Below are 17386 nucleotides of genomic sequence, written 5' to 3' on the forward strand. Positions count from 1 at the left end.
ATTTCACCCCAAATCAGAGTTGACTTAAAATTGTGTTGTCATAAAGCTGCAAAAGATCCAAAATGATGAATAAGGAAAATATTCCCAGGAAGTAACTTAATACAATGGAATTCTAAAATATGGGCAGCAGACCAGGTCAAATGAAATGCTTGCCTAATTCCAGCATCCCGTTTCTCTTGATGACTAACCAGATGCCGATGAGAAATAGGGTATGAGTGCAATGGTTCGCTTCCATTATATTTTCAGGAATGATAACATAATAGCATCATTAAAGATAGCATAATAACTAATAGCTGTTAGTAGCTTTATCCACTTGAGATGTGTTTAATGGTCCTATGGAGCCATCAAAGTTAAGGTAAGGACTTCAGCATTTCTGTAACAGCTTTGTTCCCTATGTCATCCCTCTGAAAAACTCTCAAGATTCGTTTTTCTTGCCATGTACATATATACATCTGAACTAGACTGTGTTGTTTTCTTTGTGTCATATAGTATATGTGGCTATATGCATAATTTTATATTTATTTATTTATTTATTTTGTTTATAGTTTTGTCAGGCTTATGTAGTGTATATTGGAGGTGGTGACCCTTTGAGAGCTGTATGCAACGAAAGTTCATTTTAATGTATGCCGATTAGTATGCATTCAAATTGACAATAAAGTTATTCTAAGTGTAAATCATTTAACAGATCAGAGAAATATATCAATATCATGTAGCTAATAATTGTTACTGTTGTGAGCCGCCTAGAGCTAGCCATATAATTTTTTTTTCAATAAATAAATATCTCTTGCATTTACATTTTTTATATGTATTGGAAGTTATCTATCCTATTTATGAATATTCTGTAAGAAGGGACCCAACTATCATCAGGTTCGAGAACCGTAGCAGAGAAACTTTGGCTGGAGCTGAATCATAAGGGAAGCCAAACAGATATTCAAATAAAGTAATAAACAGTGTGATCCACAGATACCAGCCCTAAGAAGAATTTATAATTACAATAAATCTTTTATTTAAAGGGTTTAAATGTATTTATAAATTTATTCATATAAGAAATATTTTTAAAATGTTCAAGGACAAAAATAAATACAGACTAAAATAATAAGAGTTCAGGATACAGAGGCAATGGGTGCACCATTGGAAGACCTGAAGGATCAGAATGGAGAGAGAACATCCTGGAGAAATTCTATGAAATTGATGAAAGCCATAGTTATCACTTAACCAAACAATTAAAATAATCTGTTTAAAGTCATAGTAGTTTTGTACCGGGGTGAAATCTACTTACGTTCCTTACCAGTCTGGAAGTGTGCACATGCACATGTCACATGCACGCAGAGACCTTCTGTGCATGCACAAAACCTTCTGTCCATGCACAGAAGGTAAAAAACTAGGAAGTAATGATACCCAGGCAGGTATCATAGCGAATACCTGCCCAGGTATCATTATGAAGCGAAGCTCTGCCCACACTACCAGATCGCTGAACTACTGGCCATGATCGCTACCAGATCACGCGATCCGGTCCGATCCGGGAGCATTTCACCCCTGGTTTGGACTTAAAGTCAGGTGGATATTATTAGTAGTATACTATTAGTAATAGAAGGGGATGGAATGGGTCAGCGATTAAAGGCATTGAACTTGTTAGCTGGAAAGCCGGTTCAAAACCAAGTGCTATGTGACGGGGTGAGCGCCCGTTCCTGTCCCAGCTTTTCCCAACCTAGCAGTTTGAAAGTATGCAAATGTGAGTAGACAAATAGGTACCAGTTCGGGGGAAAATAACAATATTCTGTGTACCTTGATCATGTTGGTCACATGACTACAAAAGTGACTTTGGACAACACCAGTTCCCTCGGCTAAGAAACAAAGATGAACACTGCCCCTGAGAGTTGGACATGACTGGATAGGGGAAACTTTTATCTTTGTTTTTATTATTAATAGAATGCTATTTCTTGCAAATTGATAGATTTTGAAACATTGTCCCCAGATTTTCACTGCCAGTTTTTTTTCTCTTCCTAAAAGGGCAGGAAGTAAAAATAATTTACAGTAAAATGAGATTAATTTTTATACTGCAGTCATTTCAAGAAATGATAAAGTTAATATTTTTCCATAGGCTAAATTATAGTTGTGCTTCCTTTCTACTTTAATGGAAAATATAACCCTCTACACAATAACCATAAACAATAGTACCCAGAGATGTGTTAATAATAGTTTAATTCAGCTCACACAAATATTAAGCCCCAATAATACCTCCAGCAAAAAAGCTTTCTATGCAAACAGTATAAAAACCTTGAAAACAATCTGGTAGACCTGCTAATTCCTTTATTTGGAAACTGTTGCTATAGTACAACCACTGAGATGAAACATCTCATTTCACGAACAATAAGAGACAATGGTAAATTATAGACTGCTCCAATAGGCTGTAGAAAATGCAATATATGATCAGTCCTGAAAAAAGCAGAATTTCCTTAAAAGGAGCAATTCATTTACTTACAAGAATTGGAAATATTTCGGCCTAATCTTTGCTGATGTTTTTGGAATATAGAAAGAACTGGAGTTCACTCTCTTGTCCTCTATATAGTTCATTCACTGTGTTGGTAAAAAAGTAGAAAGAGAAAGTGCATATTTGCAAAGGTGTATAAATTCTATCAATGTAAAAAGTTAACTCATGCTGGTCTACCATCTTGTAGATTACCAAGAAGCAGAAGAAGCTCAGCTGCTCAAAAAAACAACAACCCCGAATTCTATTAGAGGAAAATATTTGTGACTCAGGGTTGAACTGTGGGTCCTTGGAGTTTTCTGAGCATGGTTGGGTTTTTTGCGATGTTTCACTAATCAAATAGGTAACATTATCAGTATTCTGTGAGAGTAAACTCCAGTCCCTTATACATTTGCACACATGTGTTGTGTGCATTTATTTATTTATTTATTTATTTATTTATTTATTTATTTATTTATTTATTATTCATACTTTTATACCACCCTATCTCCCTAGGGACTCAGGGCGGTTTACAGCCATATAAAAAACATAAATATATACAGAGTAAAACATTAATTTAAAAAACTTATTATATAGGCCGAATATTTAAAATAGAGATATAAATAATAAAACCCCATTTAAAACCAGATTTAAAATGTAAACATTTAAAAATTTAAAATTCTAGTCCAGTCCTGCGCAGATAAATAGATGTGTCTTAAGCTCGTGGTGGAAGGCTCGAAGGTCAGGAAGTTGGCGAAGTCCTGGGGGAAGCTCGTTCCAGAGGGTGGGAGCCCCCACAGAAAAGGCCCTTCCCCTGGGTGTCGCCAGTCGGCACTGCCTGGCCGACGGCACCCTGAGGAGTCCCTCTCTGTGAGAGTGCACGGGTCGGTGAGAGGCATTCGGTGGCAGCAGACGGTCCCGTAAGTAGCCCGGCCCTATGCCATGGAGCGCTTTGAAGATCATTACCAAAACCTTGAAGCACACCCAGAAGGCCACAGGCAGCCAGTGCAGTCTGCGCAGGAGAGGTGTTACATGGGAGCCACAAGGGGCTCCCTCTATCACCCGCACAGCCGCATTCTGAACTACCTGGAGTCTCTGGGTGCTCCTCAAGGGGAGCCCCATGTAGAGAGCATTGCAGTAATCCAGACGAGATGTCACGAGAGCATGAGTGACCATGCATAGGGCATCCCGGTCTAGAAAGGGGCGCAACTGGCGAACCAGGCAAACCTGGTAAAAAGCTCTCCTGGAGACGGCCGTCAAATGGTCTTTGAAAGACAGCCGTCCATCCAGGAGGACGCCCAAGTTGCGCACCCTCTCCATTGGGGCCAATGACTCGCCCCCAACAGTCAGCCGTGGCTGCAGCTGACTGTACCGGGATGCCGGCATCCACAGCCACTCCGTCTTGGAGGGATTGAGCTTGAGCCTGTTTCTCCCCATCCAGACCCGTACGGCTTCCAGACACCGGGACAACACCTCGATAGCTTCGTTGGGGTGGTCCGGTGTGGAAAAGTACAGCTGAGTGTCATCAGCGTACAGCTGGTACTTCACACCGAAACCACTGATGATCTCACCCAGTGGCTTCATATAGATGTTGAAGAAGAGGGGCGAGAGAATCGACCCCTGAGGCACCCCACAAGTGAGGCGTCTCGGGGCCGACCTCTGTTCCCCCGTCAACACCGTCTGCGACCGATCGGAGAGATAGGAGGAGAACCACCGATAAACGATGCCTCCCACTCCCAATCCCTCCAACCGGTGCAGCAGGATACCATGGTCAATGGTATCAAAAGCCGCTGAGAGGTCTAATAGGACCAAGGCAGAGGAACAACCCCTATCCCTGGCCCTCCAGAGATCATCCACCAACGCGACCAAAGCCGTCTCAGTGCTGTAACCGGGCCGAAAACCGGACTGGAACGGGTCTAGATAGACGGTTTCCTCCAGGTACTGGGGTAGCTGACATGCCACCACACTCTCTACAACCTTCGCCGCGAAGCGAAGGTTGGAGACCGGACGATAATTACCTAAAACAGCTGGGTCCAGGGAAGGCTTCTTGAGGAGAGGCCTCACCACCGCCTCTTTCAAGGCGGCCGGAAAGACCCCCTCCAACAAAGAAGCATTTGTAATCCCCTGGAGCCAGCCTCGTGTCACCTCCTGTGCGGCCAGCACCAACCAGGAGGGACACAGGTCCAGTAAACATGTGGTGGCGTTCAACCTACCCAGCAACCTGTCCATGTCCTCGGGAGCCACAGGGTCAAACTCATCCCAAATAGTCTCAACAAGACAGCTCTCTGACATCCCGCCTGGATCTACCCAATTTTGGTCCAGGCCGTCCCAAAGCTGAACGATTTTGTCGTATAGATAACCACTAAACTCCTCAGCACGTCCCTGCAACAGGTCATCTCGCTCCCCCTGTTGAAGGAGAGAGCGAGTTACCCGAAACAGGGTGGCCGGGCGGTTATCTGCCGATGCAATGAGGGAGGAGACGTAGCAACGTCTCGCTTCCCTCATTGCCACTAGGTAGGTTCTAGTATAGGACCTAACTAGTGTCCAATCAGCCTCCGAATGACTGGACCTCCAGGAACTCTCTAGGCGTCTTCTCTGGCGTTTCATCCCCCTCAGCTCCTCGGAGAACCAGGGAGCTGGTTGAGACCTACGCCGGGTCAGAGGCCGCAAAGGCACGACACGGTTCAAGGCCCCCGCCGCGGCCCGATCCCAAGCCGCAACAAGTTCCTCGGCTGTGCCGTGAGCCAGACCCTCAGGAAATGGCCCAAGCTCCGTCTGGAACCTCTCTGGGTCCATCAGGCACCTGGGACGGAACCAACGTATTGGTTCCGTCTCCCTGCGGTGTTGAGTGGCGGTCAGAAAGTCCAGGCGAAGGAGAGAGTGATCTAACCATGACAAAGGTTCGATGACTAAATCCCTCAAATCCAGATCCTTCAACCACTGACCAGAGATGAAAATCAAATCCAGTGTGCCACCCCCACCGTGAGTAGGGCCATCAACTACTTGAGTCAGGTCCAAGGCCGTCATGGAAGCCGTGAACTCCCGAGCAACTGAAGATGACATGCCGGTCGATGGCAAGTAAAGTCTCCCATGACAATAAGTCTGGGGGTCTCCACCGCCACTCCAGCAAGCACCTCCAGGAGTTCGGGCAGGGCTGCTGTCACGCCGCAAGGAGCCAGGTACATGACAAACAAGCCCATCTGACATCTATTACCCCACCTCACAAAGAGGGATTCACACCCGGCAATCTGAGGTACAGTGGTCTCCCTCGGCTCCAGACTCTCTCTAATCACAACCGCCACCCCTCCACCCCTACCCTGGGCCCTCGGCTGATGGAATGCTTGGAAACCCGGTGGGCACATTTGAATAAGGGGGACACCCCCTTCTGCGCCCAGCCAGGTCTCCGTAACGCCCATAAGGTCCGCGGCACCCCCCTGGATAAGATCATGAATTAGGGGGGCCTTATTGACCACGGACCGTGCGTTGCATAGCATCAGCCGAAGGCCCGGTCTCTGAGGGTCTTGACAATCCGGGAAACGGGAGAAGTCTGAGGGCTCGGGGCGCACGATCGCCTGCAAACATCGAGCGCACGCCCCATAGAACGATATGAGCCCCCACTTCCGCCATATCTGCCCCTCCCACTTACCGTACAAATAAGACCACCCTCAACAAACGGAATGCAACTCCCCCCCATGACCTTCAAACCTATTAACTTACCGCCGCGAGCACACGCAGGAACTGGACCCCCTCCCGACGGGTTTCCCCCAACACCTGCCCTTGCCCTCCCACCCCTTAAAAATGCCCTATCTAAAAAACCTCAAAGGCTCTTTCTCTTCGCATGCCACCTCTGTGGGTCCCAAGACCCGTCATTGAGGCCGGCCCTTGGTAATGAAATGGGCCATTCCTGAGAGGCGGTGGCACCTTGCAGGCGCAAGACTTCCGGCACTGAATATCGCATAAATGAATACAATAAAAATAAAGTCGCCGAGAGGTGAAACTGTCTCAGGATGGCAGAATATTACACACAATTCATCCAATGAATAACCATTATCTGGTGATACTTCAAATGGTGGCTGGCTTAGAGATGGAAGATGGTATAAACTAGGCAGAATAGCATCCATGATAACAAAGGTATTGATATTCCGCCCAAAGCTCAGTCCTAAAATCCATAAAATGAAGAGAAAAAAAAGGTGGGACTTCTATCCCCGCCAGCGGTGTCCACAGATATTTCCAATAGTTCTTTCCAGGTAGGTCTCTACCATCATAGAGACACAGGGCAGAAAACAAGCTACAGAAACACAGCTCCACAACAAGTCCTTTCAGCAGTTCCAAGAAGGCTCCATGTCCATTTGCATGACTCAGGTGATCCTGAGGACATAAAGAAACAGCCAAGGAGTTTCAACAACACTCTAAAAGAATGCAGGTAACCAGCTGTCTGCAAGGAATAGAAATCCTTCCATTCCACACCATCCAGTCTGAGCTGAAGAAGCTTCTTGGGTGAGAAGTGAAATGTGTTCAGGGAAACCAAGAAAGTCTAGTTGCCTCTTGAAAAGCACCTTTGGGAAAATTATGAGAATCTCCATAGACACCAAATGCATAGGTAGAGAATAAATGGTACCTGGTTCAATAGTAATAGTAGTAAGAGGGAACTTAGAGTCCTAATGGACAAATATGAACAGCAACGTGCTGTAACTGCCAAAAAACACAGTCCTAGGCTGTATTAACAGAGGGATAGAATCAAGATCACATGTAATGTTACTACCACTTTATAATGCCTCAGTAAGACCACACATTGAATACTGCATCCAGTTTTGGTCACTACAATATAGACAAGATGTTGAGACTCTAGAAAAAGTGCTGACAATACTAACAAAGATGATTAAGGGAGTTTATAAACATATAAAGAATGGTTGCTGGAATTGGGTATGCCTAGTGTAATGAAAAGAAGGACTGGGGTGACAGAGAGCTCTGTTTCAATACCTAATGGGCTGCCATAAAGAAGAGGAGGGTCAACCTATTATGCAAAATACCTGAAGCCAGGACAAGAAGGAATGGAAACTAATCAAGGACAGAACCAACCTAGACCTAAGGAGAAATTTTCTGACATTTGGAACAATTAATCAGTGGAACGACTTGTTTCCAGAAGTTGTGAATGCTCCAACACTGGATATTTTAAGAAATTGGACAACCAAATGTTATAGGATTTTCTGCTTGAGCAGGGGTTGGACCAGAGGACCTTCATGGTCCCTTCAAATTCTGTTATTCTGACACACACAAAACTGCAGTTTTGACGGTCATGTGATTTTAGTATCCAATAAATAGGTTCTTCAAACTTTTTATCTTATGGAGCAAATTGCTTATATATTTTGCCTGAGATTTCTCTTTTTCAGAAAGTTGTGATTATTATTACTTATTACAAACTGATACCATCAGCAAAACCAAATCAGAATTCAGTGATGTCTATGATTGACTCGTATTTTTTAATTAACACCTGGAAGAGAGACTGCTTAGCCAAGCTAGATCTTCCTGTTTACTCTTGCAAACTGTGAAATAACAAACTTTCTGCTCTAACTCCAAGTAGGCAATTATTTCCTTGTTTTGTCTCAGCAGGTGCCCAATATCTGCTGGACATTTAATCCTCAACAATATGTAACCTCTTGCTGATGGCTAAACTAATCAAGTTGGAGTGGGGGGAGATGTGACATGGCTTGCTCAACAAAAACAACCTCTTTGTAAGTTGAATTTTCAGAGGACAGTTCCAGAGGACTGTCCTCACCTCTTGGGTTCAGCATGACAGACTGGGAAAATACCTCTGGTGTTGTAAGTAGAGGAAGTGATTTTAATAAATATGATCCAGTTTATTTCAGTCCTGGTTCTTCCTTTATTTTTTATGTATTTACAGGACCTATATGGCCACCCATCTCACACAACTTATGAGTCCAGGTGATTCACAACAATTCATAAAAAATAGTCAAAGACAAAAGTATCTCTTCCCCAGGCACCAGACTAAGCATCCTCCATCCTAGCCCACTGCTAGGTCTTCACCGCCCTTTGGTAGGGTAAAGGAGTACTGATCTCAGGTAGAAAGTTTTTCCAAAATACTGAGAAGGCTCACCTCCAAAGTCCCATCAGTTGGCAGCATTCACAGGAGGGTGGGGGAGGAGAGAGACCAATCTGGTAAAGTGGTTAAGATCAGTGGTGGGATTCAACCAGTTTGCACCACTTCGGGAGAACCGGTTGTTAGCTTTCTGAGCAGTTTGGCAAACTGATTGTTGGAAGAAATCATTAGGGCAGAGAACCGGTTGTTAAATTACTTGAATCCCGCCACTGGTTAAGATACTGGCCTAGAAACCAGCAGACTATGAGTTCTAGTCCCAGCTTAAAGATGAAACCTGTATGACTTTTGGCCATTCCCTCTCTCTCAGCCCAATTCACCTCATAGAACTATTGTTGTTGAGAAAATAGGACAAGTGAGGAATATTACGTATTTATAAAAATAATAAAGGAGGGAATTGTGTGTGTGTGTGTATTCTCTAAATTAGCTGGCAGCGCAAACATTTCTGAAAACCAAGTGTAAAGCTTTGTTTTCAGATGGAAAATACACCAGAATCTTCTACCTTTCAGCAAAATACAAAATTATCAAAATAATACCAGGGGCCTCTGGTGGCTCAAAAGACTAAGACAGTCTGTTATTAACACAGCTGCTTGCAATTACTGCAAGTTCAAGTCCCACCAGGCCCAAGGTTGATTCAGCCTTCCATCCTTTATAAGGTAGGTAAAATGAGGACCCAGATTGTTGGGGGCAATAAGTTGACTTTGTATATAATATACAAATGGATGAAGACTATTGCTTAACATAGTGTAAGCCGCCCTGAGTCTTCGGAGAAGGGCGGGATATAAATGCAAATAAAAAATAATAATCTAATGAAAAATCAAAGATACTAAAAACATTTGGAATGATGATTGTAACCTTTTATGCAAGTTTTTCATATTAATAAGGACAAAGAGTAGTAGTTCCTCCCTTCATTAAAAAAAGCTCTCTTTCAACAGAATATACTGTTTAAAACAAATATAGGTGAGGAATTTTTGATTTAGAATATCAAATAAGGGTAGTGATAGGCTAAATTGCAAATCTCTGGTCGGTTCTGTGTTTAAACTAATCTATATCTAAAATGCCAGACAGATTAAAGTTATACCGAATGACATTTATTTATATTATTACATATGATATCAAACTAGTGGATCATGAATTGTTTGTGTGGGTTTCAAAGTAAAATATTAGTTTACTCTATTACCAGTCATTTTTTAAATTGATATATTGAGTACTGAACATCAGGCCTTGGCATTAAATTAGATCTGCATTCAAAATATAAAAGAATTAGTTTGTATGTATATTCCATCCAATGAGGCATTCATTTGAAAGACTGAATTTAAGATATGAACAGGAAAAAAAACCCTCATCTGTCAGTATTACCATATTTTGAGATAATCTAATTCTTCCATTATAAAATTAACTGCGTAGGAAGAAAAACCTAGGCTTCCTTTTCTATGGATGCAGTAATAATGCTCTGAATTCCAAAGAGGTTTTTGCAGAGAGTAAGAGAGAAATAATGCCAGCATCTTTTAATGCTGGATAGTCAGAATTTTCCATAAATTCATCAGAGGGCCTCCCTGAAAAAAATGGTAAGGAAGGAGAGTCAAAAAGCAGCATCACTATTACTAAAAATGTTGCTAGAACATCTGAAATGTATTTATGAGGAATGATTATGGGTTGGCCTTGTATGTGTCATGTTTTGTTCTATGAACTGTTCTCGTATTGGCTTTAATCCTATATTAGTCATCCAGCAATTTGTGAGTTGGCCTGCCACATAAATTGGTTAATAAATAAATAATACTTCTGGAGGGAGTAACTATAAAGACACATTAAAACATATTATAGACTCAACATCCACCCAACAGCTCTAAGACCCCTTTCAAAGCCTATATAAAATGAATCCTTTATAAATCCATCTCATGCCTGGAGTTGTCTGGAGTCATTGACAATGAGTTGGGCAAGCATATACATTTTATGAATGAATGAATGAATGAATGAATGAATGAATGAATTCTTCAGCCATGGAGATCTGGTCATTCCAGAAAGTGAGTGAGTATGTTCATGCAGCAGAGTAGAATAGGTAGAAGGTCCTGCTATGCCATCCCATCTCAGGGTTCCCATCATCTGTTGATGACACATACACACACCAAACACCAACAGCCTCTTTATTCCCTCTTTGGAAAACAATATTGAAAAGAGCCAGCAACTGTCCCATGGGAGTGTTGACAGAAAACTGTCTTTAAATTAAAGAACTCTAAAATAATATTTTAAACAAAGAAGGTTCTTAGGAGAATAAGGATTTTTCTGTACTTTAAAATATAATAAGGCCACTAACATTATTAAAGAATAGTTGGCAAACATCTGAGATTCTTGCTGTAACCTTAAGTTTATCAAACAAGATTGTTGCAATTGGTGTTACAGTGGTTTATTTCTTAAAAATACAGCTAAATATGCTTGTTCCTATAACAAGACATAAATCCATTTAAAAATTTCTTTAGCTCCAGAAACAGCTCCCCCCCCCTCTTAGTATGAGATAGTTAAAGTTTGCAGCAAATATGATCCTGAAACTCAAGGTATCTTGGCTAGCTATTTTTAAAAAGGCAGTTCTGCATGAAACTAATTCTGATAGAACATTGTCCAGATTCCTAGGAAGGAGGGAATGCATTCCAGAGCAGCAAGAGACATGCAGTTTAAATATTTTGAGTGGGAGAAAGAGGATGAAGACAGCTCATCCCTACTAGTTCCCAGAGTTTTATGGTGCAAGTAGTTTGGCAAGATTTCTGTCTATAGGAGATGAAAAATTAAGAAAACTGCCTAGAAGAATCTCAATGTGTCTTTCTTGGATTTTGGAGCTTGACAAAAATGGTTGAAATTCTACTCCTTTTTAAAGTGTGTCATAAGGGCAAGGCATGTAAAAAGAGTTATGGCTTGAAAAGGTACCATTCTTACTTTTCTTGACATCTCCCTTTGAGCACCTATGACAGAAATCTGCCATGGCTCAGGTTGCTCAGTTCACCGTGTGATGGAGACATATTGGCATAAGTTGTTGTTTGACTGTATTCACACAATTTGCTTAAATAAGTCTTACTAACAATCTTAATGTTGTGTCTTCCCCCCACCCCCGAACCTGGCCTCCTGGCTGAGAGTGATTCAGAGCATGAGGGGGAAGAGCCGACAGGGCTTCCCTCTGCGGGGCCTCCTTCTCTGGCTCCGCTCCGAGTCCCAGAGGCAGGCCAGGTCGAGGAGATGAAGAGGCCTCTGTCTCCTGCATCTTCTAACTCTCAGGCCACGCATCAAGACCCAGCTGCTGACAATCAATCATGGCTGGACCCTTGGTATCGCAGACAGGAGAGACGGCAACATCAAAAGAAAGGGTGGGGCAGGCCTAGAGAGTGCTGAGTCACGGAGCCACACCCCACAGGCTATAAAAGCAGGAGGGGCTGCCCTATAGTTCTTGTGACGAACAAACAATTGACTGTTAAAAATGTTGGCTGTACTTTGGCTCCTGGATTCTGTTTCGTTTCCTTCTGAATTTTGGGATTGTTCCAGCTCGGACTGCAGTCGCTCTGCTAGATAAGAGGACTTGGCAAGAATAAATTGCTGGCACATCTAGTCAGTTTGCATTTCTAATTTATTGTGGTTGGGGGGACAGAACACTTAACTTTGCTTAGGTTTTTTGTGGTTTACTCTGTGGTACAAACCTACTTCACTTGATTTTGATTCCATGTAAGGTTTATAGTTCAAGTTTATCAGTTAATCTTAGAAAGCGGGAATAATTTTGTATACCAAGGTAAGCACTTTGTATGAATGCATCTTAACTTTATTCTACCTAAGCCAGCAAAAACTGAATTGAGCAAAGCCATGTTTCCGAGTAAAATACATACAAAGAATCCTAGGGTAGAATTTAGAAGAAGAAGAAGAAGAAAAGGAATAGTTCCATTGCATTAGGCCAAGATCCATTCTAGTCAAGAATGAGTTCTCACAATGGCTAATTAGATGACGTCTGGAATATTATTTACCTAAGACAAAACTCTGTCATTTTATAGCATTTCTTGGTTTTGCTAGATCTTCCTGTTGGGTCATTCTATTTCATCCCACAGCGTGCCCGCCATCTGAATCATTTTACGTCTTCCTGCTAATCTGCATGTACCCACAACCAGAAAAAACACCAAATCTTAAAGACCAGTAACCTTTGAACAATTGTCCTGCACAAATTTATCCATATCCATTTGCAGCACTCCAAGTTAATATGCATCACTATATGTTGTGAAATGAATTCCATAAGCACATTATTTTAAAAAAATCAGCTTTACAGGACAGCAAATCTCCGTGCTTAATATTTTGAGTAAGTCCATTTTTTAAAGTGCCAGGATCTTAATGTATTTTATACTGTTCTTTTCTCAACATCATTCTTCTCTAGTTTTAAATTCTTATTTACCTTTCCTTTCTCCCACATAATTAACATAGCTGAAAATGTTGTATAGAAATGAAATTTTTAATTGTTTGTACCATTTTCAACTAATGTAATTAAATAGGCATTATGAATTCCCAATGAAGATTGTATAGCAATGTGAAGCATTGAAATGAGGTAATTGCCACAGCAATTTTCTTATTAAAATGAAATCCTGGGGAAAATATTTACTGATGATGACATCACTTCAGAATATCTGTTAAAAATGAATGTGATGAGGAAATTTTATATTCTTTTCATTTTTTTTAAAGCCATCTTTGCTTTTTGTTTAAGAGAAAAGCAGTTCTAAACAGAAAAATAAAAGATAGAATTCAAATATGTAAATCTTATTCCTGGAGTTTTTATAACAAAAACAATCTAAATTTGGATGTTTCTATTTACCATTAGATATACAGTTATTAAATGTATTTGCATGTTTGATCTGTGTCCATGGTTCAAGCAGTGTTATGTTCAGTGTTCTAAGTAGGAATATTTTCAAGTATTTGTTAACACCCAGAAAACGTAATTCTGATTGTCAGCAACTCTTACCTAGTCAGCAAACACATAAAAGAAATTCAACTGCTACCTTTTCAAAATATGGTCCATAACAAGTATTGAATTACAAGTAAGGGTACTGGATATCTTTTGATATAGGACTATTGTTTGGCAAAAATTCTTCTTGGATGATCAAGTTTAAGGATACTTTAACTTTTTCATTAGACCATTTCATTAAGCGATTGAAACTAACTTTAACATTTAAATTAGGTGCACATGAGCTGCTAAACATGTTTTGTTTCATGCATGAAATAAATACATTGTAGCTTGGAAATTTGGCCAGACTGTTCTAGATTGATTCTGGATTGGTCACAATACAGTCAAATCAAAATGCAGGACATTTTAATCAAGACAAAAATCAAGAATGGCAAGTAGGTCAAAGCTGATACACCTCATCTCACTTCACCTCACCTCTTCATGATCTGTGGACCAGCCTGTTCATTAATGTTTCTAGCATCTTATTGCCACTGTACTTGGATTAGTATATCTGACCAACCTACCTGCTCCTCATCAGTGTTTTCCTTTCCTTTCCCTTCCCTTTCCCTTTCCCTTTTCCTTTCCCTTTCCCTTCCCTTTCCTTCCTTTTCTTCCCTTTCTCTTTCTTCCCTTTTCTTTTCCTTCCCTTCCGTTCCCTTCCCTCCCTTTTCTTTCTTTTCTCTTCCTTTCCTTTTCTTTCCCTTCCCTTCCCTTCTCTTCCTTTTTTCCCCTTTTCTTTCCTTTCCTTTTCCTCCCCCTTCCTGGCAACCCACTCTGCTGTTACCATCCATAGCCTTGTTTTTTTCTCCACTCTTTCCAGTTCCTGGATCAAACATGGAACTGAAACATTGTAATGTTATTTATTTGCAAAAGTCTTTCTTTGTATTTTGCCTCAACAAAGTTGATATCCTAGGACCCTTCAAGATATCATTCCATTTACTGATGAAAGGTGATGCACATTTTATAATTTTAATGTTTTCATATTTCTAATGGCTTTTATTATTTTCTAAAGCCATCCAGAATTGCCCCAAATAGCAAGATAGATGGCATATAAATTTAATAAATTTAATAAATGAAATACATAGACCTCTTGGCTACATTAAATACCTTGCCTTCCAGGTTATTGAAAGGGAGGTATGACATCCCAGATCGGGAATGAACATGCTCCTGGCAGCTGAGAGATACTGAGATGGTTATGCTTTGTTTCATTTCACTACCCTATCTGCACAGCCCAGCCTCCAGATCTAAGAGCCTTCCATCTATTAAACTGCTTGGAAATTCAGGTCAAAAGAGAATACTATTCCTTTTGGCACACAAACACACAGACCCATCCAGAAAGGTAACTGTGTTCTGTGCTAGTGCTTTCACCAATATGAGAATTGACAGTTTTGAATCATCACCTTTGCCAATTAAATATGAACATCTTCTGTTCCTTAGAAAAGCTTTATCTGTTAAATGTCTATGGAGATTGTCAGTCATCCAGGTCATGGTTGTCCCAAAGGTGGTTTTTCAAGAAGCAAGTGGACTTTCTGGTTTTTCTTCAAAGACGTTTGGCTTCTCACCCAAGAAGCTTCTTCAGCTCTGACTGGATGGTGGGGAATGGAAGAATTTCTATTCCTTGCAGACAGCTGATCATTTGCATTCTTTTAGCGAGTCATTAAGGCCACCTAGATGTTTATCTCTGTCCTCAGGGTCACCTGAGTAGTGCAAATGGATGGGGAGCCTTCTTGGAACTGTTGAAAGGACTGTGTTGTAGACTGAAGACAGATAATATCATATCCCTCCCCCTCTTTTGAGGGCTGTTCAATTTTGACATAGATGGCCTTTTTGGCCCCTCTTTCAAACCAGAGGTCCTCTCTGTCCAAATTTGTGGACTTTGCTGTCTTCAAAAGAGTGGCCTTTGTCTTTCAAATTCAGGTGGACTGCTGAAACTTGCCCTGATGGGTTTGTTCTCCTATGCTGTGCCATATGTTTATGAAGTGGTTCGTATCTGTTAGCATTTAGTTGTGAATTTTTGGACTTTTACATTATGATACAAGATATCCGGGGAGGGGTTGTAAAAGAAAATAAGATGGGGATCATGACCATAGGCAAACTAGGTCCTCTCCCTTTTTAATGTGTGGTACATAATCAAGATGAACATTTAAAAGGGGGGGAGGGGCTTCAATCATGTGATCACAGATGCTCCTGCTGGCTTACAACCATACTAAATCTTACATATAGGTAGTCCTTGACTTATGACTGGTTGCTTAATGACTGTTCGAATTTACGCAGAGGTCCCCAGGGCAACCTATGACCCATTTCTAAAGCTACAATAGCTGTCCTCCCATGGTCACATTAACATATTTTGGGCACTCAGCAAACAGCCCGTATTTACAACTGTTTGCAGTCTCCTGCAATTTACGGTGCTTTTGTCAAAAACTTACCTTCTGGTTTTCAGCAAAAACACCCCATAACAAACAGTGGGTTCATTTTACAACAGTAACATTTGCTTAATGACTGCTACGATAAAGGGTTCACAAATCTGGATCAGTCATGTGGGTTCTCTACTTTACAACCATCACAACTTAAAACTGTAATTGGCAGGCTCAAGGATTACCTATAGTAGGATATATCATACTGTAATGTATGATAATCTACCATCCTGCCCTGTCCCCTGCCCTGCCCTGCCCTGTCCTACTCTATCTTTAGAGCTTCAGTACGCGACTCCAATATACCCTAAACCAGTGGTTCTCAATCTTTTCTTTACCATGGACTTTAAATACTTTTCTGTGGCCACATACCCCAAAGACCTAACTCAAGATTTAAATAATAATATTTCTTCAAGCCTTTGGACCTCCTGTGATGACCATGGGGTGAGAACCACTGTCCTTTACTCTACTATATCCTGTATTATCCTTAGAGCTTAACTACTCTACTCTACTCTGAGCTTAAGAAATGACCAGTTTAAATTTGATTTGGGAGCAGAGGCTGAATTTTGTCATGGGGATTTCAGGAGATAAAGAGGAGAATGAAAGCAAAAATATTTAAATTGTTACAGATTTTACTTGTTATAAGATGTCTAAAGGAGAAAGAGATATAATCTTATTACAGGATCTAAGGCATTAATTTTCAGTTCTTTGCCAAATGGACTTATAGAAACCTTGATTGTATGGAGAAGAATGCACAGCTGTGAATATAAGAAACTGCCTTATTCAGTATCATACAGTTGGTTCATTTAGTACTGTCTACTGTTTTAGTTCTGTTTAGTTCTCCAGAAATACAAAAAGGAAAGTTTAGCCATTTATCCAAGCAGGGGAGCCCATAAGGGTGGGTGGAAAAAAGTCAAGATGGTGGCTGCAACTGTATGATTGAATGCCCCTGTTCCCAAGCAATGCTAAGTACTGAATCTATTACTTATCACAGCACAAACTAAACTAAAACTGTTTTGTTTTAATAAAAGTCAGGAGCACGTAGGTCACATTCTCCTTAATTCTGAATAGGCTTTGTGGATCACAAGTTATATTGGCTTGCTATGAATAAAAATTAAACATCTCAGACAGCTATTTATCTTGATCACATCTGTTGCACATTGTACAACTTTGTTCATCCCAAAGCTGTTCTAGAGTTATAAATGTTCCACTTCTGGGGAATAGTGTTATTTCCCCAAATGTCGTCTGAAGGTTTGGAAATTATAGAGGTAGCTTGAAGTTGTAAAGTAAAAAAGGAGAGGAGAGACTTTGGGGGCAGAAATAATAACATCTATAAAATGTTAATGGTACTATTTTGCTGATGCCAAATGGCTTAGTGATTAGATGACCGAAGATGAGATTACAAAACTCAAACGCTGAAACTATCAAGCCCC

At 41.0% G+C, this 17386-nt stretch overlaps 1 long non-coding RNA gene across 1 annotated transcript in view; it reads left to right on the forward strand.

Annotated features, from left to right (window-relative positions):
- Positions 1-207: 207 nt before the first annotated feature.
- The window catches only part of LOC131198959 (uncharacterized), a 33818-nt gene continuing 16639 nt past the window's right edge, over positions 208-17386 (forward strand). The window contains exons 1-2 of the long non-coding RNA XR_009155220.1: positions 208-355; positions 8075-8199. This is a non-coding gene — a long non-coding RNA (uncharacterized LOC131198959). The remainder of the gene's footprint in view (positions 356-8074; positions 8200-17386) is intronic.

Source organism: Ahaetulla prasina, chromosome 4 (genome assembly GCF_028640845.1).
Source record: "Ahaetulla prasina isolate Xishuangbanna chromosome 4, ASM2864084v1, whole genome shotgun sequence".
Lineage (NCBI taxonomy): Eukaryota > Metazoa > Chordata > Lepidosauria > Squamata > Colubridae > Ahaetulla > Ahaetulla prasina.